A 24891-nucleotide genomic window follows, 5' to 3' on the forward strand; every position below is an offset into this window, starting at 1 on the left:
TTAAGGATATGGACTGTCCTGTTACATTTAAATTTCAGGTAGACAATAATTCATTTTGTTTTAAGTATATCCTATTATTTGTATGTAACATTTGGGATTTTATACTTTTACAAGAACTAATTTGTTATTTATTTGAAATTCAAATGTGACTGGGCATCCTGTATTTTATCTACCAGCCTTAATCATAAATTCAGCTTTTACCAAAGTCAGGCCCTTCCCAGGCAGAGAACTGACACGTCAGCAATTAACAGGCTGATAGAATTTGGGGCAGGCACTGAGGGTGAGTCTCAAAGGTAAAGAGAAAGAAAAGGCAGGCACAAAGGATGAGGTCAGACATCCCCATGCCCCCCGGAGGACTTGGCCCTCTTACAGGAGGACACTTTCTTCCCCCACATGATACTGACCTGTTTTCCTTCTTTCATTTCTCTAAAACAAACAGTTTTGGTTTTGTGCTCACCTTACATTTGGGGAACTTCTAGATTGATCTCAATTTTTTCCTCTTATGTTGTCACACATATTCATAGTACACTGAAAGGCCTTCCCTGGTGGCTCAGTGGTAAGGAATCTGCCTGCAATGCAGGAGATGGGGGCTTTGATCCCTGGGTTGGGAAGATCCCTTGAAGAAGGGAATGGCTACCCACTCCAGTGTTCTTGCCTGGAAAATCCCATGGACAGAGGAGCCTGGCAGGTTACAGTCCATGGGGTCACAAAAGAGTCAGATACAACTTAGAGACCAAACCCTCAAAGTGTGCAAAGAAATGTTCCTATTTCTTATTTAGTCTTTCTATTCTACTGGGTTGTGGAAGATAATCTAAATTTAGATTACCTGGAAAATTAAATCTTATCCAATAATTTAGATTATTTGGAGTCCTCCCTCTTGGGGATAATGGATTTCCATGGAGTTAAATGTGCATTCTTCTGTATTATTTCCCTCTTTCCCCTGTGTGCTTAGGACATAGTGGGTATTCACTAGTATCTGCAGAAAAAATGGAAAGTACCTCATTTATCCACACCCTCATCCATAAATGATACATCAACTGTAATAATAAGCGTATTTGTAGCTGCTATGAATGGTGCATTGTTATATTATTTCTAACTTTTGAAGTGTCCTGTTACAATTCATAAATAGAGAAACCAGGGTTCAGATGAGTTAATTTTGCCTGAGGTCATACAGATTAAATGTTAATAATAGCAGAGCTGAGAATAGACCCAGTTATGTCAAACCTTAAAGTTTTCTATTCTATTCTGCTGCCTTTCAAACAACAAAAATAGTGCGTGAGTTTCACAAGGTGCTTTGATGTACTTTGGGAAATGTAACGCGAATTGAAAAGAACTCTTGATCTGGTGTCAAAATACATGGATCTAAGCCAGGGTTTCTTAACCTTGGCACTACTAACATTTTAGTCTGGACAGTTCTTTTCTGTAGGGGGTTGTATTTGTGTATGGCAGGATGTTTAATAGCATCCCTGGCCTCTGCCCACTAGATTCCAAGAGCATAATCCCTCTAATGTGACAATTCCCAGTCTCTGAATATCACTAAATGTCCCCTGGAGGCAAAATTACCCTTGGTTGAGAACTAGTGGTTTAAAGTGATAGTTAACCACTTGTGAGATTCTGGTCAGTTCATTTTATTTCTCTGAGCTCAGTTGCCTCCATGTGGGACACAAATTATATTTTTCACCTGCACCATCAACCTCATCAGGTCAGTGCGTAGCTCCAGTGAAATTAGAGGAAACTACATTGACGAAGGATCTATTATATGTGGGACATCCCACTAAGCTTCGTCTTTACTTGCTTAGTCTAGCCACAACCTGTGAATACTGGTCTTGTCTCCATTTTACATATGCAGAAAGAGACTTGAAAAGAAGTATGGTAACATGTTCAACTTTACAGATTCAGCAAATGTGAGAGAGTAGAATTAAATGCAGGTTAATCCTTTTTTTAAAAAAAAAAAAGTGTATTGAAAAACTTTGAAGCCGTTTGGTCAACTCTAACCTATGGGACATGTGGAAAATTTGACAGGTTGATTTACTTGTTTATTGGTCAATATTATTGCTTTGTAATACAGCAAACAACCACAAAATGATTTCTCTTTTGCTTAGCCAGGCAATAAGAGTGGGGAGGAAACTGGTAATATTAGTGCATGCCCCAGTCTGTAAAAGTTGAATAGACATTCCTTAATTTCCTTTGGGACTATGGAAATGAAAGTTCTTTCTTCACAGAGAGGAAACAACGCAGACATCATAAAAGAAATACTGATATAATCGCTTCTTTTAAGATGAAAAGATAACATTTTATTCACATGACAGAAGTAGGCAAGGTTCAACCCTTGAATCTATCAAATCAGTATAATTTCATGGAGGGTCAGCACTTTCAAGCTTTTAGGATTTAACTGCTTTTAATGGTTTTTGGTAATTATACTGTTATCATCATTTTACAACAAGTGTAATTGGTATACTCTTCAGGGGTTGAACAGGAAAACATGGTACTGTTTTGCCAGAGAGAGAGAGAGAGAGAGAGAGAGAGAGAGAGAGATTGATTACTAGAGGAAGGAAGAAAGGAATGAAGGAAAAAAGGAAGAAAGAGGCAGTATAAAAACCACTGGAAGAAAGTACAGGTAAGGAAGCTATAAACCGACATAGTTTTCTTTGCAGAAGGAAAAAGTGTGCAGAAAGTGATGAAAATTTGTAAATAACTGTCCTTTGGCCCCCCTGGAGATACTAATTCAGCTGCAGCCACTGCCTTGGTCTCCCGTACTTTCCCAGAGCCTTTGGGGGACAAAGTGTGGCTGTGTCCCCAAGGATCATCTCCAGGGCTGCCATTCACTCACAGGAAGAGGCTAAAATAGATCTGAGTGTGCCTTCTCAAAGGAACTTCATGCAGCTTGGGGACCTTCTCCCTTCTGTGGTTTTTGAAAGCTATGGTGGAGGCTTGATTCCCTTGTTGTTTAGTCGCTGAGTTGTGTCTCTTTTGAGGCCCCATGGATTGTAGCCTCTGTCCATGGGATTTCCTAGGCAAGAATACTGGAGTCAGTCTTCTTCTAGGGGACCTTCCTGACCCAGGGATGGAACCCTTATCTCCTGCATTGGCAGGGTGATTCTTTTCTGCTGAACCACCAGTGAAGTCCTTGATTTTGTGGAGTGAGTGCGTGAGGGAAGTTGCTCAGTCATGTCTGACTCTTTGCGATCACATGGACGATAGCCTACCAGGCTCTTCCATCCATGGAATTTTCCAGTGAAGAGTACTGGAGTGGGTTGCCATTTCCTTCTTCAGGGGATCTTCCCAACCCAGGATCGAACCCAGGTCTCCCTCATTGCAGTCAGATGCTTTACCATCTGAGCCACCAGGGAAGCTCAGGTGATTCCATTACCTAAAGCTGATTGCCTTTCTCTGCTGCTGCAAGGCAGCTTGAACATGATAAAGTCCTATTGTTTTACATTAGAAAGAAAGTTTCCCCTTCCATTATTTCATTCAAGCCTCTAATCCAGTCTTTTACTTCATCAGGATGGGGGTGAGTTATTTCTTACCTGGAAGAACATTCTGGAGCCAGAAGAGATGGTGGTGAGTTTCTGGATGGAATGTATGGCTCCTAGTGGGAGAGGTGGCTTCACCTGGCCTTTTGGAACCTCTCAAGAGTCGGAGAATCAGACCTACCAGGGACACAGAAACTTCAGTTTTCAAGATCTTTTTAAAAAATTATTGTGTTTCTTTCCCTTCTTGGTCCAGATCACTTGTGCTTTTCATTCACTGTGATTGGTTTAGCCAGATGCGGCAGTCACGTGTTCTGTAGTAGAAATCAGAATGATACCGAGGATGAGGACTTAGTTTCTGCTCCCTCACTAATTAACTTTGTGATTTTTGGTGAACAGTTTCCCTTTCTGGGCCTATATTTCTTTACAAACACTATGAAGAAGATATTGTAACTTTGCCACTGATTACTAGTCTCCAACTGATTTTTTTTTTCTTCCCCTGCTATGAGATCTATGTATTAAATGAAATGTATGTTACCTAGAACTGGTGGTGGTGGTTTAGTTGCTAAGTCATGTCCGACTCTTGCAATCCCATGCACTGTAGCCCCGCCAGGCTCCTCTGTCCATGGGATTCTCCAGGCAAGAGTACTGGAATGGATTGCCATTGAGGACTTCAATATATGGAACATGTATAGATCTTCCCTGCAGCTCAGATGATAAAGAATCTGCCTAAAATGCCTGGGTTGGATCCCTAGGTCAGGAAGATCCTCTGGAGAAGAGAATGGCAACCCATTCCAGTATTCTTGCCTGGAGAATCCCATGGACAGAGGAGCCTGGCGGGCTACAGTTTGTGGGGTAGCAAAGAGTCAGACACAACTGAGCGACTAACGCTGCTAGTGCTACTGCAGGAGCAAGCAGCTGAGTTGGCTGGTGTGGTTGGCTGAGCAAAGGGCAGAGAAATAAGTGAGCTCTGCCCTAAGGGGGCCCTTTCCCACCAAGAGCAGGCCCCCGAGGCTTCCAAATAGGTTTTTGCAGCACAATCAAAAGGAATGTGGAAATCCCTAAGCAGTATATCCACACATGTTGTACGCATACTTTAAAAGTAATCTGTACATGAAAAAAGATACGGAAAAGCCCCCTAGCAAAGCTGGAAGAATGTAGTTGTGTTACTGTGATGGTTATGGTCTTTGGATGGCGCGAAAGGACCCTTGTTTCTCACCTACAAAGGACTGTGGGCTGCTGGCTTTGCCCAACATTGACTAAGACAAAACCAGAGGTAGAGCTTCAGAAAGGTGGCTTGTTTTTCTTTGGTGAAAATAAGAGTTTGAAAAAGTATTGAGCAACTCAAGGAAAGAGAGGAGAAGGCAATGGCAACCCACTCCAGTACTCTTGCCTGGAAAATCCAATGGATGGAAGAGCCTGATGGGCTACAGTCCATGGGGTCACGAAGAGCTGAACAGGACTGAGCGACTTCACTTTCACTTTCCTGCATTGGAGAAGGAAATAGCAGCCCACTCCAGTATTCTTGCCTGGAGAATCCCAGGGACAGAGGAGCCTGGTGGGTTGCCGTCTATGGGGTCGCACAGAGTCGGACACGATTGACGTGGCTTAGCAGCACCAGAAGCAAGGAAAGAGACTGTGAGAGAAAGAGAGATCTGAATGGCTTTTCTTAGTAAAGCATTTCCTCCAATTGAAAGGAAAACACAGAAGCCAGGGTAACCAGGAACCACCCTGACGGGTTAATCATCAGCTGCCTCCCCCCAAATTCCTCTAAATGCTAGACCAGTGCCGGAAAGACTTGCTGACCCTGGTGGCGTGGAAGGATGACAGAGAAGCTTGCCTGATGGCAGAGCTCGTCTCACTATGCTCCTTGCAGGTGAGAATTTATTCACTTGCTCATGCATTCACTCATTCACTCAATTAGGAATACTGCCGTCTGTACACAAGATGTATGTGTGTATGTGTGTGTGTTAGTTGCTCAGTCGCGTCCAACTCTTTGCAACCCCATCGACTGTAGCCCACCAGGCCCCTCTGTCCATGGGCCTCTCCAGGCAAGAACACTGGAGTGGGTTGCTATTTCCTTCTCCAAAAGGAACTATAGAAAGAAAGAAAGTCGCTCAGTCGTGTCCGACTCTTTGTGACTCCATGGACTGTAGTCTACCAGGCTCTTCCATCCATGGAATTTTCCAGGCAAGATTACTAGAGTGGGTTGCCATTGTCTTCTCCAGGTACACAAGATAGAACACCTCTATTTTCAAGTTCACCAGTTAGTGAGTTCCCTACATGCTAGGCTTGAGAACAATAGAGGTGAGCCAGATTTTACAGGTTCATCCAACTCTAGGAATCTGAAGGCAGCAGGCGTGTCCTCTCTGAGAAGCCCCCAGTCTGGATGAGATGCCCGTCCAACATAGGTGCTCTTGAGGTACTTTGCCCTCAAGCCTCACCACACATACTGCAATGGGAGCTCTGGGCTCTGCTTCCCACAGCCCTGGTCCCGGAGAGCTTAGCATAACACCCGGCACCTAGTAGGTGCACAATGAATAATGGTTGGAAGGCTATAACACTACTTCTCACAGCACTTCTCACAGCTATGCCATCCAGTTACTTTTCTTCCTTTTTTCTAGTTTAATTTTTTAAATCTTTATTTATGTGTGTTTTTTTTTAATTGAAGTATAGTTGATTTAAAATGTGTTAGATTCAGGTGTACAGCCAAACGATTCAATTATACATATACATACATCTGTTCTTTTTCAGATTCTTTTCCTTTGTAGGTCATTATAAAATATCGAGTGTAGCTTCTTGTGCTATAAGTGGATACTTAGAATCTATGTATTTTATATTCAGTATTGCTTGCCTGTGCTCTGTTGCTCAGTCACGTTGGACTCTTTGCGAATAGCTGAGCAGAGTCCTCTGTGCATGGAATTCTCCAGGCAAGAATACTGGAATGGGTTGCCATTTCCTCCTCTAGGGGATCTTCCTGACCCAGGGATCAACCTCCCGTCTGCTGAGGCTGCTGCGTTGGTAGGCTTATTCTTTACCGCAGAGTGACCTGGGAAGCCCCTATACAGCAGTGTGTATATGGTAATCCTGGTTTCCTAATTCATCCCTCTCCCTCAACCAGGAGCTTGTTTACTATGTCTGTAGGACTATTTCTGTTTTGCAAATAAGGTATTTTATATTTTTAAATAGATTTCACATGTAAGGGTTATCATATGGTATTTGTCTTTTCTATCTATATTCCTTCTCTAGCCTCGCAAGGCCTGTGAGCTCTGGAAAGGCAAAGCCCCACCTCTTTCTGCCTGAACACAAATGAATGATCCCTTCTAGTGATATACAATGACCCCGGCCTGAGCTCAGATCCAGGACCCTGCCACATCTGGCAGTGAGTGTATCCTGTTTCAATTTCCTCATATCAAAATATGAAAATGATTTCCACATCTAGAGCTACTGAAAAAAATTAGAAAGAATGCCTGTGACCTGCCTAGGACACACCATAGCAAATGATGGGCACACAGTAATTACTCACTATTAATAGAAACTTCAATTTGTTTAAACTTCTAAAGCTCGTTGAGTTGGCAGAAAAACAGTCTCTCTCTCTCTCTAGAGATCTTGTAGTTACACGTCTGCCAGATTCACCAGTCTGTAACATTTTGCCACATTTGGTTTATCGTCCTCCATACATACATACAGCTATATATCCATCCACACATGTATCTGCATATACGTGGACCTATTATGTGTAAATTATAAAGTCTAAACTATTGTTTTTCTGAGCCATTTGAAAGTACATTACATATTTCCTACCCTTTTACTTATTAATATTTTGGTGTGTAATTCCTAAGAATAAGAATATTCTCTTAAGCAGCCACACTACTGTTCCATTGAGGCTTCCCTGAGAGCTCAGTTGGTAAAGAATCTGGCTGCAATGCAGGAGACCCTGGTTCGATTCCTGGGTCAGGGAGATCCACTGGAGAAGGGATACACTACCTACTCCAGTATTCTTGGGCTTCCCTTGTGGCTCAGCTGGTAAAGTATCCAGCTGCAATTCAGGACACCTGGGTTCAGTCCCTGGGTTGGGAAGATCCCCTGGAGAAGGGAAAGGCTACCCACTCCATTCTCTCCTGGCCTGGAGAATTCTATGGACTGTATGGTCCGTGGGATCACAGAGAGTTGGACACGACTGAATGACTTTCACTTTACTTTCACTGTTCCATTTAGGAAATTTAGCATTATTACAATACTTTCATTAAATCTACCTTCCAATATCGCATACTTGTGAATTCTCCCATGATGTCCTTTAAGCCCTTTCTCTTTCAGTACAGAGTCTGGTGGCCATTTGGTGGTCACGTTTATTTAGCCTCCTTTAATCTGGAAGGTTTCTCAGTCCTTAAAGAATCCAGACCAGTTATAGACTGTTCACTGTGGGTTTGCCTGATTTTTCCCTTTTGATTAGATTCAGGTGACTTGTAAGAGATGGTGTTTCCTCTTCAACACATTACATCCGGAGGCTATGGTCTCCACTTGCTCCTCACGGCCAAGGGTAATTCTGAGCACAAAGCCTAAGTGTTATCTGTTTTCACCAGCGAATGGTGACTGGTCTTCCTTTTTCAACTAAGAAGCAATCTGTGGGGAGACCCTTTGACATCATGCCAGCATTCTGCTCCTTACCACATCTTCCCCTAGATTTGGATCAGCATTGATTATCCCTGCCTACTAGATCTTCCATAAGATGGATCAGCATTGTGATTCCAGTACTCTAGCTCTCTCCTCTTTTCTAAAAATATATATATATTTATTTTTGGCTGCACCGGCTCTTCATCGCTACGCGTGGGCTTTCTCTAACTGTGGTCCATGGGCTTCTCACTGCAGTGGCTTCTCTTGATGTGGAAATTGGGCTCAGTAGTTGTGACCCATGGGCTTAGTTGCTCCACGACCTGTGGAATCTTCCCAGGGATCAGACTCATGTCTCCTGCTTTGGCAGATGGATTCTTAACCCCTGGGCCACCAGAGAAGGCCCCTCTCTCCACTTTTATCACAGGCGTTCTACAATAAGAAATAACTCTTTTTGAGTCCGCAAGGTGATGCATCTAAGGATATTTATCTTATTGTCAGAAGAGAATGGGACAAGTGTGTTAGTAAGAGAGCAAGCTGGAGATGAAGATTTATATGTTAACCCCTGAGAAGCCCTGAGAGTGTCTCGGAACAAAGAGAAATAAAGCCAAGGGATCATGGGAAATTCAGCACAGGCATCAGAAAGAAGTTGCAGTTGCAGGAGATTCAGTGGTTCAGGGAGAACCTGAGTCAGAGCTGCAGGCAAAGGGATGGGTCAGATCCCACTGAGGCCACATTCTAAATGGTTGAGGAAACTCTCTCTACCTTTAACCCTGTTTGTTCTTCCATAAAACTGTGATCATCATACTGACGTCATAGCGTTCCCCCATGTTCTAGACAGACATTGGATCTAAAGCACGCTACGTAACATCATGTAGGTGCTCATTAAATGAGCATCCCCTTCCTTCTTCTCTTCCCTATGTATTGTTAAGATGTTGCCATGGAAACACACCTCTCTGCTTACTCCAAGATCTCTTTAAAATTGTTGGGATTATCTCAAAAGTTTGGTGTTTAAAAAAAAATCTGAAATGAGAAATTCTGAAGGTAATAATATGCTATATTTCCTGCTAATAGTAAGTTAAATGCTCAAAAGCCACTTGTGAGCTTAACTAGGAAGTCTCGGAGATGCTTACATTTAAAAATTGTCTTAATTATTTTTGGTCAATTAAATATGACAAACATGATTTTGCATGATGATAATGATATCACCATTTTATTAATATCAATAAAATACAATCGTAATAATGACTGCTTTTCAAACTGAATATGTAGTATTTTTGCTACCTCCTTTTCTATTTTGTCAGTATTCTTTCCATTTTACAGATGAAGACACTGAGACTCAGAGTGTCCATGAGACCTGCCAAAAGTCTTATTGCTGGAAAGGGGCAATAAGTATACTTTTTCTCCAGAATGTATATACTTTGCATTCCAGGTTACTTCTGGACAGTGATTTCATTTCGATGTGTTGAAAAGAATATGTTTTCCATTTGCTTCTTCTAAGCTTGATTTAGGATAACTAAGTGCAATCAGTCATCTGACTAAGGCAGAGATGGTTATTTCTTAACAAATATTCTGGGCATCTCCCTTCATTTCTCACTTGCACTTGCCATTAGGTTAAGGCCAGTGATTCCTTCTGTCCAAAGAATCTGAAACAGAATGATACATTACTTCCAGGTGAAGACAGTTAACAAGCCAGTGTGCTTCTCCCCCATTTATCTTCCCCATGCTAAAGTGACCTTAGAAGGAACATGCTAAAGAGGCTGAATTGTAAGCTGAAGAAACCCTGGATCTCTGAATCACAGGATGGAGGAGCATCCCAGGCAAGCCACATCAGACTTTGTGGGTGGAAGAAATCAACTTCCATTTTTCTAAGCCCCCATGATTGTAAAGTATATTTGTTACTGCAGTGCAATCTAGCCTACCCTGACTGACACACTAGGGGATCATTTTTCGGTGGCCAGTTATCATGGAAGGCATAAGAATCTCATAATTTGGGGTCCCAAAGTGGCTAGGGGACTCCACTTACCACCATCAAAATAAAAAATGAATGACCTAAACTCTGAGTCTGAGTGAACTCTGGGAGTTGGTGATGGACAGGGAGGCCTGGCGTGCTGCAATTCATGGGGTCTCAAAGAGTCTGACACGACTGAGCAACTGAACTGAACTGAACCTCTCTCTCTCTCTCTCTCTCTCTCTCTCTCTCTCTCTATATATATATATATATATATATATATATACACACACATATAGGCAAATCTACCATGATCTTGTTCTTTAGAGCTGGAGGTGGAGGTGTAAAGAAATAGAAACTCCTTCCTTTTCTGTACTGAGATATACGTTAAGCTAAATAGAAAAAAAAAAAAAAAAACAACTTTCTCCTCCAACCCAGAAGGACAGAGAAAGAAGGATCTGTAGGAAGAGGCAGGCATATACTTGGGAGAACATTTTAAATATTGTTACCACAAAAAGCATCTGCAAACATCAGAATCTAAAAGAAAGGAATCATAACTAACGAGATGTAACCTGATTAGAGAAAATCATTTCAAAATCACTGTGGGTTTCCACTTCTACACTGGAAGGCTAAGCCTTGCCTGAATCTTATTAATAGGAGAATGATGCCAAGATAACTAGGACTGATAAGGAATAAATACAATTTGGCTTGATTCAACTGCAAACATCACATGTTTTGAGAGATTATTATAAGTGACTCTCAAATTTGGATAATTTTTTTCTAAAGTAAGTTTTGTTGGCCTATAAAAATATTTTTCAATTTCTCTAAATGAGAAATGGGAGAAAGAGGTTAATTAAAAGTCAACTGAAGACTACTTAGGCACTTAAACATGTAATTTCTTGAGCTTCAAACTTAAATAGCTCAAACTATAAAATAGCTGACTCTTATGATTCATGACTTTACTCTTTAAACATTGGTTTTTATTTCCTTGGTTTGATTTAAATCCTATCCTAAAACTTTGCAGAATCTTAGGTTTTGAATAACCAGCCACGTCCGCATTTAGATGGGTGAATGAGTCTAAGTTTGCAAGCAGAGAGATCACTAAGATGGACAGAGTGTCTTTAATACCTCAGAACGCTGATTGCAGGTCTCTACAAATCTTCTAACTTATGCTCTCTCCGCTGCCTCTCTGCCTCCCACTCTCACACCTTCCCTCTCCCTGTGTGAATTAGCCAGCTGATACCCGTCTTTCAGAATCCCACTCATTCCTCATGATCCAGTTCAAACTGCTATTGCTTTGAGATATCTTTCCTGATCATGATGGTCTTTTCTTTTCTTGATTTTCTATTACATTATCTGGGGAAACCACTGGTTGATCTATAAAGCTCGTATTGTGCTGTTAAGTGTCTTTTTGTGTTTACATGCCCTATCTCCTTATTTACCTTGTAGATTTCCTGGGCTCTGCCACTCTCTCCAGTCCCCTGTAGAACATCTGTAGTTTTGGCCTGATAGTTGATGGAATTGGCAAAGCGCTCATGTGGTGCCTGCATTCAGGATTTATGTTCAGCTCTGTCTCCAGATGGACAGGGAGGCCTGGTGTGCTGCAGTTCATGGGGTCACAAAGAGTCAGACACGACTGAGAGACCAAACTGAACTGTCTCCAGTACTAAGTTGGAAGAGCTACAGTAGTCATATACTCCAGCCTGGAAAGAAAGTCAACGTCCAAAGCCCAGGGCCTGTTGTTGTTTAGTCTCTTAGTCATGTCTGATTCTTTGTGACCCCATGGACTGTAGCCCGCCTGGCTGCTCTGTCCATGGGATTTCTCAGGCAACAATCCTGGAGTGGGTTGCTGTTTCCTTCTCCAGGGGATCTTCCTGACCCAGGGATTGAACCTGTGTCTCCCGCATTGGCTGGCAGGTTCTTTACCCCTGTGCCAGCAGGGAAGGCCAGCTGTAGACTCTTGCTGTTGAGTGAGACCGATTGCAGGGCCGGGATAATAGAGAGGAAATCCTGGCCAGAGTTTAAAAGTGTTCAGGAGACATATTTGGAGTATGCCATATTAAAAATGAAACCTTGTTTATTAATATTTAATGACAACTTTGAACATGCATTAAAGGAAGATTAAGAATTTTCTGTACTTGCTAATAGAGTCTGAGAAACTCAACTCATTATGGGCACGTCATTCATGTGACACAGCAGGTAAGCCTTGTTTTACCTTGAAGAACACCTTCCAGAACTTTTAAGACTGGGAGATCTGATGTTCTCGCCAGGCTTCAAGCCATTGTACATATTTCCCATCTGTCTACAACTATCCTTTGCTTTATCGGGATAACTTCTTTGTTAGGAGGGTTTTTGTTTCATTTTGTTTTGCATTTTAATATTTATAAGGACAACTTCACACACCTTAAATATCTTCTTTTTGGAGAAGCAAAGAGTTCTTTTTTCCCATCTTTGTTCCTCACGCTGAGTTAAGTTACTTGTTTCTATCGTATGCATCCTGTCCTTCCACTACCGTAGCAGTTTTCTACTGTGATTTCTTTATTTAATTAGCTCCTTTCTTGATAGCCTAAGCATGTGTGTGCATGAGCGCTCAATCATGTCCAACTCTTTGAGACCCTTTGGACTGTAACCCGCCAGGCTCCTCTGTCCAGGGGATTTCCAAGGCAAGAATAATGGAGTGAGTTGCCATTTCCTTCTCCAGTGGATTCTCCCAACTCGGGGATCGCATCCCTGTCTCTTGCATCTCCTGCATTGGCAGGTGAATTCTTTACCAGCTGAGCCACCAGGGAAGTCCCCTGATAGCATAAGCTCTATGAAGGCAGAAACCAAGCCAGTCTTGTTAACTGCTGAATCATTTTCCCCTTACACAGTGCCTTGATATATCAGGCACTCCAAAAATGCTTGTTGAAAAAAAAAAATAGTTTCCAAACTTCAGAGATGAAAGAGGGAAAAATTCAGGCAAACTAGAGTTGTGCCTTTCAGTTCAACCTAGCTAAAAATCCTTCACATTATTGAAGAAGAAATCGACATTTACACTAGAAATCTAACTGTGCAGTATTTATACAATGTATTTATTAGGAAGACAGTAAGCTGGAGTTCTCATTTTGTGGGTGAATTTTACATTCTTACCTACATGAGATGTGTTGTCCCAAATTTTCCTGAACAAACCGTTTTATAGATATGTCTAGATTCTGTAGCCCCTACCTGATTATTTTGTTAAACATTGTCCCCAGAATGGAGACTGCATTTATGTGCTCCCTTTATACAAGGGAGACATGACTAATACTTGTTAATGCTTATATTAGTAGCACAAACACAGCTGTTGAGTACTTATTATGTATTAGTTACTGTTCTAAAGTATTTATATCAATCATTGGAGACCACAACCCCTGTATGAGGTCAGCATTATTATTATCTTAATTCATTGATTTATACACCAGACACAGATTGGGTTCTTGCCACATACAATGTATTGAAATGAAAGTGAAAGCCGCTCAGTTGTGTCTGACTCTCTGCAACCCCATGGACTATACAGTTCATGGAATTCTCCAAGCCAGAATATTGGAGTGGGTAGCCTTTCCCTTCTCCAGGGGATCTTCAAAACCCAGGGATTGAACCCAGGTCTCCCACATTACAGGCGGATTCTTTACCAGCTGAGCCACAAGGGAAGCCCAATGCATTGAGATAGGCATTAGGAAATATGATAGGGATTAAAATAAGTGTAACATTTTGGCCCATTGGAATTTACATCCTAGCAGAGCATAAGAGAGCAGTAAGACAAACATCAATTAAGCTAAATGTTAAGAGTGTTACAAACAAGTGTAGCAAGGGAGGGAAAAGGGAGTTCTGGGTTATGCAATTTTTCAGAGAGAGTTCAGCGTTTACTGATAAGGGACATATAAGCAGAAATGGGGAGAAGGGAAGAGAAGGAGCCATTCAGATATCTGGGGGAAATAGCATGAAGAAAATCTCAGGCTAGGGATATGTTTGGCTTCCCTGGTGGCTCAGAGGGTAAAGCATCTGCCTGCAATGCAGGAGACCCAGGTTCGATCCCTGGGTTGGGAAGATCCCCTGGAGAAGGAAATGGCAACCCACTCCAGTATTATTGCCTGGAGAATCCCATGGACAGAGGAGCCTGGTGGGCTACAGTTCACGGGGTTGCAAAGAGTCGTACATGATTGAGCAACTTCACTTTCACTTTCACTTTCACTTTCAGGGACATGTTGGAATATTTGGGATCAGGAGTAAATTTCATGTAGTTAGAGTACAGGAGCTTCCCCATTGGCTCAGCAAGTAAAGAGTCCACGTGCAATGCAAGAGACACAGGAGATGCATGTTTGATCCCTGGATCGGGAAGATCCCCTGGAGAAGGAAATGGTAATGCACTCCAGTATTCTTGCCTGGAAAATCCCATGGACAGAGGAGCCTTGTGGGCTACAGTCAAATAAATGGGTTCAAAGAGTTGGACATGACTGAGCAACTAAACACATCATGCATAAATACATAGAGAACAAGAAATGAGTGAACAAGGGGAACACTGTGAAGGAGGGAACAATTAACATGGGTCTTACAGATTATTTTGTGAAAGGCTCATTCTGAATGGCAGGGGATATTATTGGGGGCTTTGAGATGAAAATGACATGAGCTGGTTTGCATTTTAAAAGGGTATTCTGGTTTCAGTAGTAAAGAATTCACCTGCCAATGCATGAGACTCAAGAGACTCAGGTTCAATCTCTGGGTAGGGAAATGCCCCTGAAGTAGGAAATGGCAACCCACTCCAGTATTCTTGCCTGGAGAATTCCATGGACAGAGGAGCCTGGTGAGCTACAGTCCATGGGATCACAAAGAATCTGACGCGACTGAGTGACTGAGCACAGCAGAGCACCCAGCAGAGAATAGATTGGATGGGTCAAGGGCAGGGATAGGAAGCCCAAGTAGGGGACCGTGGCAGTAATCCAGAGAGGTGGACAGTGGCTGAGACAGGGTTGTACTGGTGCAGGGGATGAGAACTGCTTGGGTTCAGTGGTTTGTTTTTTGGTTGCTGTTCTTTTGGTTTATTTATTTTTTGAAGGGTAAAGCCCATGGGATTTGCTAATGAATGGGATATGGACTATGAGAGAATAAGAGAAATCAAAGATGACTCTAAAGCATTTGTGCAACTGTAAATGTTGAGTTGCTATTTACCAAGATGGGAAAGAAAGAAGAAAGGCCAGCTTTAGGATAAAAGATGGTGGGTTTAAACTTGGACAGTTTTGTCTTAGGTTCCTGTTGGAGAGCCAGTAGAGATGTTAAAGAGGGATTGGATATATCTGGAGTTCAGGAGACAGTTTGGGGCCGAGTCACAAATTTGAGAGACTTCAACATAGGAATGGCATTCAGTTCAGTTCAGTTCAGTCGCTCAGTCATGTCCGACTCTTTGTGACCCCATGAATCGCAGCATTCCAGGCCTCCCTGTCCATCACCATCTCCCAGAGTTCACTCAGACTCACGTCCATCGAGTCCGTGATGCCATCCAGCCATCTCATCCTCGGTTGTCCACTTCTCCTCCTGCCCCCAATCTCTCCCAGCATCAGAGTCTTTTCCAATGAGTCAACTCTTCGCATGAGGTGGCCAAAGTACTGGAGCTTCAGCTTTAGCATCATTCCTTCCAAAGAAATCCCAGGATTGATCTCCTTCAGAATGGACTGGTTGGATCTCCTTGCAGTCCAAGGGACCCTCAAGAGTCTTCTCCAACACCACAGTTCAAACGCATCAATTCTTCGGCGCTCAGCCTTCTTCACAGTCCAACTCTCACATCCATACATGACTACCAGAAAAACTGTAGCCTTGATTAGATGGATCTTAGTCAGCAAAGTAATGTCTCTGCTTTTGAATATACTATCTAGGTTGGTCATAACTTTTCTTCCAAGGAGTAAGTGTCTTTTAATTTCATGGCTGCAGTCACCATCTGCAGTGATTTTGGAGCCCCCCAAAATAAAGTCTGACACTGTTTCTACTGTTTCCCCATCTCTTTCCCATGAAGTGATGGGACCAGATGCCATGATCTTTGTTTTCTGAATGTTGAGCTTTAAGCCAACTTTTTCACTCTCCTCTTTCACTTTCATCAAGAGGCTTTTTAGCTCCTCTTCACTTTCTGCCATAAGGGTGGTGTCATCTGCATATCTGAGGTTATTGATATTTCTCCCGGCAATCTTGATTCCAGCTTGTGTTTCTTCCAGTCCAGCGTTTCTCATGATGTACTCTGCATAGAAGTTAAATAAGCAGGGTGACAATATACAGCCTTGATGTACTCCTTTTCCTATTTGGAACCAGTCTGTTGTTCCATGTCCGGTTCTAACTGTTGCTTCCTGACCTGCATACAGATTTCTCAAGAGGCAGGTCAGGTGGTCTGGTATTCCCATCTCTTTCAGAATTTTCCACAGTTTATCACTGTGTGATCCACACAGTCAAAGGCTTTGTCATAGTCAATAAAGCAGAAATAGATGTTTTCTGGAAGTCTCTTGCTTTTTCCATGATCCAGCGGATGTTGGCAATTTGATCTCTGGTTCCTCTGCCCTTTCTAAAACCAGCTTGAACATCAGGGAGTTCACGGTTCACGTATTGCTGAAGCCTGGCTTGGAGAATTTTGAGCATTACTTTACTAGCATGTGAGATGAGTGCAATTGTGCGGTAGTCTGAGCATTCTTTGGCATTGCCTTTCTTTGGAATTGGAATGAAAACTGACCTTTTCCAGTCCTGTGGCCACTGCTGAGTTTTCCAAATTTACTGGCATATTGAGCGCAGCACTTTCATAGCATCATCTTTCAGGATTTGAAACAGATCAGTTGGAATTCCATCACCTCCACTAGCTTTGTTCCTAGTGATGCTTTCTAAGGCCCACTTGACTTCACATACCAAGATGTCTGGCTCTAGATTAGTGATCACATCACCATGATTATCTGGGTTGTGAAGATCTTTTTTGTACAGTTCTTCCGTGTATTCTTGCCACCTCTTCTTAATATCTTCTGCTTCTGTTAGGTCCAGACCATTTCTGTCCTTTATTGAGCCCATCTTTGCATGAAATGTTCCCTTGGTATCTCTAATTTTTTTGAAGAGATATCTAGTCTTTCCCATTCTGTTGTTTTCCTCTATTTCTTTGCATCAGTCGCTGAAGAAGGCTTTCTATCTCTTCTTGCTATTCTTTGGAACTCTGCATTCAGATGCTTATATCTTTCCTTTTCTCCGTTACTTTTCGCCTCTCTTCTTTTCACAGCTATTTGTAAGGCCTCCCCAGACAGCCATTTTGCTTTTTTGCATTTCTTTTCCATGGGGATGGTCTTGATCCCTGTCTCCTGTACAATGTCATGAACTTCATTCCATAGTTCATCAGGCACTCTATCTATCAGATCTAGACCCTTAAATCTATTTCTCACTTCCAGTGTATAATCATAAGGGATTTGATTTAGGTCATACCTGAATGGTCTAGCGGTTTTCCCTACTTTCTTCAATTTAAGTCTGAATTTGGCAATAAGGAGTTCATGATCTGAGCCACAGTCAGCTCCTGGTCTTGTTTTTGTTGATTGTATAGAGCCTCCCTAAAAAATGAAGTGGGCTTATCTGGGAAATAAGAAGGAGGAGTGATTCAAGAACTGAGACCTGGAGCAGTCAGTATTTGGGTGTTGTGTCCATTCAGGGAAATAGATGCTTGGGCAGGATAAGGGGCTCCTTAGCCATTTCGCCAGTGAAAGATAAAGAGGGAAGATGTGGGAGAGGGTGGGGAAAGCCTTCAGGCCACAGAGCAGCCCTGACACCTGTGAATGGGCAGAGTCCGGAGGAAGCAGAATCATTAATAGGCAGAGTGAGACTCTGACTATGATGCAGTTTTGACAATGTCTTGGCAGTTCCAAGGAGGAGATCCACAATGAAGCTTGCCCTTTAACAAAGCCCCAGGTTGGACACATGGTGTGTGTATCCATGTTCTGTCATTGACTAGGGCCATTGAAGGGCATAGGGCTTCCTTCACAGCTCAGTTGGTGAAGAATCTGCCTGTAGTGCAGGAGACCCTGGTTTGATCCCTGGGTTGGGAAGATCCATTGGAGAAGGGAAAGGCTACCCACTCTAGCATTCTGGCCTGGAGAATTCCATGGACTATACAATCCATGGTGTTGCAAAAGAGTTGGACATGACTGAGTGACTTTCACTTTCATTTTCTTCATTGAAGGGCGTGGCTTCAGCTTGAATTCTGCAGTGGAAACCAGTGGTGGTGCTGCTGAAGGTGGACTAGCTAGTGACACTGCTGTTTGCTTTTTATCAAGTTCTTTCTTCAAGATCTGGGCAGCATACCTCCGTGGTGGCCACAGTTATGAATTCACCCATGAGAACTCTGAAGCCCAGAAAGACGAGGTAACTAGCCCAACATCACACAGCAAGTAAGTGGCAGCCTGTCTGCAGATCTGATTTTTAACCAAAATGCAGGGCTGATTCCCTCCAGTGAGCATATATGTGAGTGTCAAATAATGAATTGGGTTTTATTTGCCATTGTACAAAGAACAACAATCATTGGTTTGAGGCAGCCTCAAGGGAAGAGGAGGACCTACTCAAAGTCTCCTTTTTTTCTTTGGTGCTGAAATTTTCTTGGAATGTTTTCTCCATCTTCCTCCCCACCCAGTTCCCCACAGTCAGGCATATAAACCCTGCCTGTTTGATCCCTGTGCCAAGTTTGTGAAATATTCATAGATAACTAAAAAAAAAACTGCTTCCTCCTTCATGAAGCTTTCTTGGGTTCTTAAGCAAAAGCAACATTTAACGCTTCTAAAGTTTTGTAATACTTTAATCTGATTGTCATTCATGACTTCATGCCTGCAGTGATAAACATGTTCTTCCCATCTCTTCATCATCAGCTCTTGGTCCTCGGGTGCCCTTGAGGGATCAAGGTACAAGGCATGACCCATTGTAGGTCAACAACTGCTACTGTACAGTCACAAGACTTCTTCAGTCTGTCCTGCTTTCTGAATGAACTCTCTGTGCCTTTTTCAGAAGCTGACATTTCTATTAGGTGGTGCAGTGGTTAAGAATCCACCTCACTATGCAGGAGATGCAGAAAACACGGGTTCAATCTCTGGGTCAGGAAGATCCCCTGGAGAAGGAAATGGCAACCCACTCCAGTATTCTTGCCTGGAAAATCCCATGGACAAAGGAGCCTGGTAGGCTATTGTACATGAGGTTGCAAATAGTCAGACATGCCTGAGCCATTTCTCTTGAAATTACTGCCTTTTCTCCAAAGTTCAGCCAAAGAGCTCCCTTCTTCAGAAAACTTCCTCTACCATCTCCTAGGAGTCTCATCTAGATATCTCTACTCTGTGTTCCCACTCACACCATATTAGCATCTTTCAAAGACTCTTGACAGTGACCTCAAGTTAGAAATATATTTTACATCATGACTTGGTGCACAAGCCGACACATAGACAGCTTCCCACGCAATTGAAATGCAATTGTCTCAACAAAATTCTTGCATCTTTACTGCTGTGCAATGCCCACTGATATATTCTGGTCCATTTTATTTCTTTTTTAAAAAAAATGCTGTCTGCAGCCTACTAAATTGATTTAATGACCTGCCAATGGGTCTCAACACACAGCGTGAAAAACACTGCCCTCTATGGACCTTCATTAATACACTCTGCTCACAATACTGACATCATTAGTATATTTGTCTGTTTCCCCCGGCAGGCAGTAAACTCTGAGGGTAGGGATCATATCTTATTCTTATTTTCTCTTCTATTTTAGCACAAGTAAATGTCTGAGGAATGAATAAGTGAGTGCAGGCAGGCTCTAAAGTCTTGACAACCGCCTACTCCGAGTTTGAAAATGTAACAGAGTTTCCAGGATGCTGAAATGTTTACCTTAGACTTAGTAGAAACTTCTCTCTTGCCCCATCGATGTTTGCCTCCATTATGTCCTGGGTGCCAGTGGTGCAGTTAGCCCAGTAGGCTTACTATTCTGGAAAGTTCTCTTTTTCCTCTTTATTTGTGTTGTCAGAACAGGAGCTGCCATGAACATACAGAGCTACTTCTCTGGCCTTAGTTGATGGTCCAAGGGAGGACAGCTAACATGAGGTGAGCTTCTTTCTTTCCTTTTTTAAAAACATTTTTTTAATTGATATATAGATGCTTTACAATGTTGTGTTAGTTTCTGCTCTACAGCAAGGTGAGTCAGCTGTGCCTGTACATGTGTGCCCTCTTTTTTGGATTTCCTCCCCATTTAGGTCTTCACAGAGCACTGAGTAGAGTTTTCTGCTGTAGAGTAGGTTCTCACCAGTTATCTATTTTATGCATAGTATCTACAGTGTATATATGTCAGCCCCAATTTCCTAATTCATCCCATTCCTCCCTTTCCTCCTTGGTATCCGTATGTTTGTTCCTTCTATTTTGTAAATACAATGATCTGTACCAATATTTTTTCAGATTCTATATATATGTGTTAATATAAGGTATTTGCTTTTTTCTTTCTAACTTAACTTCATTCTGCATGACAGACTCTAGGTCTATCTATGTCTCTACAAAATACCCAACTTCGTTTCTTTTTATTGCTAAGTAGTATACCATTGGGGCTTCTCTGATGGCTCATTTTGGTAAAGAATCTGCCTCCAGTCTGGGAGACCTGGGTTTGATCCCTGGGTTGGGAAGATCCTCTGGAGAAGAGAATCGGCTACCCACTCCAGTATTCTTGCCTAGAGAATTCTGTGGACAGAGGAGGCTGGTGGGCTACAGCCTATGGGGTCACAAAGGATTGGACATGACTGAGCAACTAGCACTTTCAATTTCACTTTCAGGGTTCCATTGTATATATGCAAGTTCCTTAAAAAACTAAAGATAGAACTACTCCGTGACTCACCAATCCCACTACTGGGCATGTACCCAGAGAAAACCACAATTCAGAAAGATACACGCACCCCAACGCTCATCACAGTCGGTTTGCAATAGCCAGGACATGGAAGTAACCTAAATGTCTATTCACAGAGGAAAGGATTAAGAAGATGGAATGATAAAGAAGAGGAGGTAAGCTAATTTCTAAATCTGTGACCAGAATGAATTTAAGTCAGTCCCTTTCAGAAAGTGAGTGATGTTTCCTACTACATGGAGTAAGTCCACCTCTAGCAAGATATTGAGGGTCACATGGGACTATAGGTACAAACCAAGATAGGGATAAAAAGAGAATGTCTTCTGGCAGCCTTCTGTGCTCCTGGTTTCAGTTTCCTTAAAAACCAATAGGTCCTGCATTTATCCCCTCACCTTATTTAGCCCCTTTGTTCAAATGCTCCAATATTTGGTCCATACCAAATTCTTGTTTTACTTTTGCCAATTGATGCTGGTTTCTGTCACTGGGAAACAAAATTCTAAAATTACACGAGTGACTTGTCAAGAAGTCCCAGACAAGCATCTGATCAGGTGCACAGTGACTGGTGGGTATTAATAAGGCCCTGTTCTAGGCACCACCATCACCTTAACTCCTCCAGGATGTGAGTCCTGGAATATTTTGCATGAGAGGGCAAAGAGTCTTCAGTTCAAACCAAGAGAAGCATCTAGGTTGTGCGAGAAAGGGCAGAAGGGGAGATTTTTCTTCCTACATATACATTACATTCCCAGTACAGTACATTCTGGTGTTTTGTTCCTCAATGTTTTCATCTATAGAATCAGCACAGTTCTAAATTTGGTTGTGAAGATTAAATAAGGTTGTGAACAGGCAGGAAGTAACACAGATTTTGACCTACAGTAAATCATTCCATATAGGTCTTTGGACTCCTTGTTTTCTTATAAAAGGCATTGATGTAGTCTTCTCATTTTAAATCATGGCTTCTTAACATATATATGTGGAATCTAGAAAAATGGTACAGATGAACCTATTTCCAGGGCAGGAATAGAAATGCACCAAAGAGAATGGACATGTAGATGCAGGAGATGAAGGGGATGGTGAAATGAATTGGGAGCCTGGGATTGACACATGTACGCTACCATGCATAAGTTAGGTAGCTAGTGGGAACCCACTATAAAGAGTAGGACACGCAGCTAGGTGCTCTGTGATGACTTAGATGTGTGGGATGGGGCTAGGGTGGGAGGGAGGTCCAAGAGGGAGGGGATATATTTATACATATAGGTGATTCACTTCATTGCACAGCAGAAACTAACACGATATTGAAAGTCATTATATTCTAATTTTTAAAGCCTTGTTGTCTTTGATAAAGCAGAGATGTCCTATCCCAGTGGTTCTTTTTATTTAGCTTTCTAGTCTCTTCTCATTTGCTGAATTGCTTTATCTCCTCATGATTTGAATGTTTGTTCTGAGTCATAAATAGTGATAATGACTCCACATTAGATAAAGACGTTCTTATTTTTTTAGAGCAGTCCTAGAAAGACTTGTAAATGGTCAGCATAGCATGGGTCTTGATGACAGACACTTCCCTGGATAGAGCATCTACCCCCATTGACCAGGACAAAATTGTTTGTCCCTCTTTGCTAGAAAGATCTTGAAGTAGCTTGTCTTGCAGAGCCTGATACTGAACTGTCAGGGAAAATTGAGTTTCTGAACCTGCCATGTTGTGTAGTGGCCAGAAGCCCTCTGTGGGGAACAGCCTGTGTGTGTTAGCCAGTTTTGAGTTCTGACCTGTGTGCATTTGTCTGGGAAACTCAAGATTCTACCTTTGAGTCCTGGGGGAACCTCTGCCACCTAAGCCTGTCAGATGGAGGTCACTTTGGGCTGGGTTACTGCTCTGCGCTCTGGACATGGCTGGCATAAAGCTCTGTCTGCACCTTGGCCCAGGAAGTTATCGGGTGGGAAATAAGGTGATGGGGATAGTTCCATGTCTTTCTTCAGTGTGTATTGAGTTCCTACACTGGAGGAAGCAGCGCATAGAGGGTAAATCCAAATTAAGACAAAATGCAAAAGATGTTACATATAATCTAGACCCAATGGGGGTGGGCAGCTGGGGTAGACTGGGGAGTGAAGATGTGCCAAAATCACTTGTGAGACTCTGATCACATTGCCCAAGACCCTCCACCTTGAATCCTGACATTTAAAGACACTATCAGAATAAACTTGGCTGAGGGGCATTTTTCTGTGATTACATCATTGACAATTAAAAAAAAAAAGTCTCCCAGATGATTTCAGTATACTGCTGCCACTCTCGGAAAAGTAATTTTTCCCTGTCCATTTCCTCACTCACTAATAGCCTCCTCTACTATCCTGGCTGTGGACTCAGTACATTGTTCTTATAGTCACATAAGAACTTTCAGGTGGCACAGGGGTAAAAACCTCCCTGCCAGTGCAGGAGACACAGAGATGAGGATTCATGAGGGTTCGTGATCCGTGGGTTGGGGAGATCTCCTGGAGGGGGCAATGGTAACTCACTCCAGTGTTCTTGCCTGGAGAATCCCATGGACAGAGGAGCCTGGTGGGCTACAGTCCATGGGGCCACAAAGAGTTGGACCTGATGAGCACAGGCATAATAGTACGTAAGAGAGAAAACTGGGTGATGCTGGATTTGGCCCTGGAATTGAGTGTTTCTGGCCTCTTGTCAACTTTCTTTTGACTATTATCCCAACATTTCCAAACTCAGAACTGCTTGCTCCCCACACCCCAAAATCTCTGTGCACCAGAGGCTGTGATTCCCTTGCAGTTGATGCCACTTATATGGAGTGACAGAGGCATAAACTCAGAAGATGACTCTGAGATTACTTTGTTCATTCAGTTCCCACTTATCTGTAGACGGAAACGGCAACTCACTCCAGTGTTCTTACCTGGGAAATCCCATGGACAGAGGAGCCTGGCGGGCTACAGTCCATATGGTCGAAAAAGAGTCAGACATGACTGAACGACTGAGCACACACAGAACACACACAATCTGCAGATCGTGAATCAGGACCCAAAGAAGGAAAGCGGGATCTTTAAGATGAACAAACCTGTTAGGGAAAGAAGAAGGCCTAGCACTTAAGTTGCCAGAACTGACTTCGTTTTTTGATTGTCTGATCATGGTTATAACTACTATTAGGTCATGTGATTTCGTCCAGTGATCAACACTAATAGGAATATAACCTGTCAACTGACTGCACAGATCGCCTTTGCTGTTATCTCAACATCATGCATGTCCAGGATGAACAAAGAAAAATACCTTGTTAAAGGATCCAACTTAGAAGTATAGAAGATGAAGTAAATATACTATAGAAAGCTACTCAAGGATATAGTCAACAATGGTAGTGTTTTTTATGCAGACTTTAAAAAAAAGAATAACAACAACAAAAGGCTACAGCAACAAAGCCAACATTGATATGCAGACATGAATTTTACCCCAATATTCATTCTATTCTGATGGCAGAATCTCTGTTTTCCTTCTTGAGAATTATTCCTCCTCCATTTTCCTGCATGTGATCTGAATACACAGGGAAGTGAAGATCGAGACCCAAGACTGGCATCTTTGTTCTCTTGGTGTGGCTGTAACAAATGATCGTAAACATAGAGGTTTACCATTCTGGAGGTCAGAGGTCAAATGGTTCTCTTGGGGCTAACCTCATGGTCTCAGCAGGCAGGCTGTTTCCTTTCAGAGGCCCCAGGAAGAGAATATGTTCCCTGTCTCTTTCAGATTGCACAGCCTGCTGGCCTTTCTTGGCTTGTGGTTATTTTATTTTAATTTCTGATTCCGTTGTCATGCTGCCTGACCTCTGACCCTTCTGCATCCCTCCTATAAGAATGCTTGTGATTCCACTGGGGCACGCAGATCATCCAGGGTAATCTTTTTCTCTCGCAATCCTTAATCAAACGACATCTGAAAAGTTCCTTTTGCCTTGTAAGGTATCCAATTCACAAGTTCCTCAGATCAGTGAACATTTTGGG

General features: G+C 42.5%; 1 non-coding gene across 1 annotated transcript; it reads left to right on the forward strand.

The window, feature by feature from the left end:
* Positions 1–14025: 14025 nt before the first annotated feature.
* TRNAC-GCA (transfer RNA cysteine (anticodon GCA)) lies at positions 14026–14097 on the forward strand. The gene has a single exon. It is a non-coding gene; the product is annotated as a tRNA-Cys (tRNA).
* Positions 14098–24891: the final 10794 nt, after the last annotated feature.

Source organism: Ovis canadensis, chromosome 6, assembly GCF_042477335.2.
Source record: "Ovis canadensis isolate MfBH-ARS-UI-01 breed Bighorn chromosome 6, ARS-UI_OviCan_v2, whole genome shotgun sequence".
Taxonomy (NCBI): Eukaryota; Metazoa; Chordata; class Mammalia; order Artiodactyla; family Bovidae; genus Ovis; species Ovis canadensis.